The following is a 2,710-nucleotide window of genomic DNA, read 5'->3' on the forward strand; positions in this document are numbered from 1 at the left end:
CGGGCTGGATTAGAACCCGCCACCTTGGGTGTACATGGCTGGCGCCTTAGCCACTTGAGCCACAGGCGCCGAGCCGTCTTCAGTTGTATTTTCACATAAGATTTTTCACAGCACAGCAAATCAAACAGTTCCATTTTGCTACCTTCACAGTAGCCAGTTTTGACTATAAAGTAGGAACTCCACGGCCTCAGCGGCTGAACTCACATCACTGGTCCTTAAACGTTACAAAGCTCCAACAGTTTTACAAGTTAATTTCACAAGATTCCTACTGCAAGTCTTTTCTAATTTCATCAAAAAGCATATCCTAGCGTATTAAGTTTTCAACTGAACTGAATGACACCTCGTTTGCCTACCACCTTATTACCCTTCATTTCCACCTTCTCTTCCCCAAAACATGAAAATAGAGCAAGCACACTGCACTCGGCCTCTGATAATTTCCTCTCCAACCCCTTTTACTCTTGCACTCCTCCAAACTCTGCTGAGGGGCCAATCACAGGGGCCAGACTTCCCAGAAATCAAGGGCCCCAGGCTAGAGCGACTCCACACCGACTGTCCGGTCCGGGTCGCCCGATTCTCCACGCCGGGGCTGCGAAAGGGCAGCTGTGAGATCGACTGCGCATCCCCACCCGGTTTTCAGTCCTGCATCCCAGGAGGGAAGACACAGGGTTTTGGCAAACTATCGTTCCTGCCACTCCTTTGGATGCCCGTGAGGACCCCAGTCGGGGAAGTGGGGCCCGATCCACGTACACTGGCCTAAAACTCCCGGACGCGAAACCGCGCGAACCTGTCTGGTCACTCGAGGAGGTTCAAACGCCCAAGGGGACCCCGCCTCCGCAACGCGCAGCTCCGCACCCACGCCCGACTCCGCCAGAACGCCGCGGCGGGACCCAGCGGGCGCATACCGGCCATCGGCAACCCTGCCTGCCTGGGCCGCGAGCTGGGGGCTGCAGCCCCACGCGCCGTCCCGCGCCCCGGGAGGCCTCGGCCGGATGCGCGGCGGCCGCTCACCTGAGGGTCCGGCCGAGGCCGGGGCGCAGAGGCAGAGAAGAGAAGTGAGTGAGCAGAAGCCCACCGGCCGACAGTGTGCGCCGCAGACCTCAGCCGCTGGCTCCCGGAGCGTGTTTTCAAATCGCCTCGTCCTCACGCGGCCGCGTTTCCTTCCGCCGCCCGGAAATCAGGGCCCCGCCTTCGCTGCACCGCGCTCACGTGACCGCGGCTCGCAGTCGCGCGCAGCCGGGGAGGCGGGCGCGGGAGCAGCAGGCCCCGCCCCCGAGAGGAGGGGGCTCACAGGGAGGGGAAGGAGGAGAATGCAGGAGCACAGGACAAAGCTGGCCCTTGGGTTCAACCCAGAACTTCCCAGGCCTGCAACTCTAGGGTGCCCGCCTGGTCACAGCTACTTGAGAGCATGCCTTTTCTCCTGTCCCTAGACCATGGTTCTGCAGACCTGAGCCACGCTCAGAGTGTGACATGAACTGAATTGGGAAAGGGAAAAGTTTGGGAGTGCGGTAGATAGCATTCCTGGGGACAGTAACCTGGGCTGAGAGGGTGCAAATAAGAATTACTTAGCGCAAAATATGCCTAGTGTTTGGCGCCTGGGATGTTCGCTAATATTCCGGTTTTTCATCCCTAACATTCTTGCCACTGAAAGTAAGCGAGGAAATGAAACTTAATTTCTGAAATTAAGAAAAATTAAAATCCCTAAGAAAGCAAGGAGAATGGGCTTTTGAAAGGTAGACTTGACAAAAACTGGCATGGAGGACATGGAAGAAGGAGCTCCAGGTATAGGTTTAGACCCTGATGCCGATTTGTCTCCACAGCTTACCAGATAATAAGACTTAGTAAAGCGGGCAAAGATAGCCTCATTATACTGGGTAGGGATTCGAAGCAATGATGTCTGAATCCAGGGGGATGCAAGCAGTGTAACTAAGACTATGGCTACTCCATCATCAGAGATAAAAAGGCAGCGCCAGAAACTTACCGCTCCCTTGTCTGGAGACACAGACACAGCGTTCTTCCTAGAATCCACCATAACCATAAACATTTGGGAGTCATTGGCCTTATAACGCTCTAAGACCAATGTTGGCCAAACATATCCCAGGAAGTCCCTCTTGTACTTAACAGCTTACTCAACATTTCCTTTTGTGTCCAGTACACATCTTATCATCAACTTGTCCAAAACCAAATTCCTGATTTTGTCTCCTGAATCACCCTGCGTAGAGTGCTGTGATGTCACAGCTCATAGCAACCTCAAACTCCTGAGTCCAAGTGATCCACCTGCCTCAGTCTCCTGAATAGCTGGGACTACTGGCTCCCACCTCAATGCCAGGCTAATTTTTCTATTTTTAATAGAGATGGGGTCTGACTCTTGCTCAGACTGACCTCAAACTCCCTGTATCCACCCAACTCAGCCTCCCAGAGTGCTGGGATTACAGACTTGAGCCACCACACTGGGCCCTAATTCTACTTCCTGAAAAGCAGCTAGACCAGTTATGTAAAGAAGCATATCTTTTAAAAAAAATTTTAGTAAAAAAGGAATATAGAGGTTTAATTGCCACCTTGCAGATCTTACACTGATTCATAAAGGACACTGTTAGGGCTCAGTGCCTATAGCTCAACCAGCTAAGGCGCCAGCCATGTACACCTAAGGTGGAGGGTTCGAATCCCCAGCCCAGACTGCCAAAACAACAATGACGGCTGCAACCAAAAAAAA

General features: G+C 52.9%; 1 protein-coding gene across 3 annotated transcripts in view; it reads right to left on the reverse strand.

Annotated features, from left to right (window-relative positions):
- Positions 1-1,214, reverse strand: part of TEX10 (testis expressed 10) — a 46,241-nt gene extending 45,027 nt beyond the window's left edge. For all 3 annotated transcript variants that reach the window (XR_002772161.1, XM_003785171.3, XM_023510473.1), the window contains exon 1: positions 1,009-1,214. The gene's annotated coding sequence lies outside the window, so the exon portion shown is untranslated. The remainder of the gene's footprint in view (positions 1-1,008) is intronic.
- Between the last annotated feature and the right edge of the window lie 1,496 nt (positions 1,215-2,710).

This window comes from Otolemur garnettii, unplaced genomic scaffold (genome assembly GCF_000181295.1).
Source record: "Otolemur garnettii isolate 467f Iridium unplaced genomic scaffold, OtoGar3 scaffold00014, whole genome shotgun sequence".
NCBI lineage: Eukaryota > Metazoa > Chordata > Mammalia > Primates > Galagidae > Otolemur > Otolemur garnettii.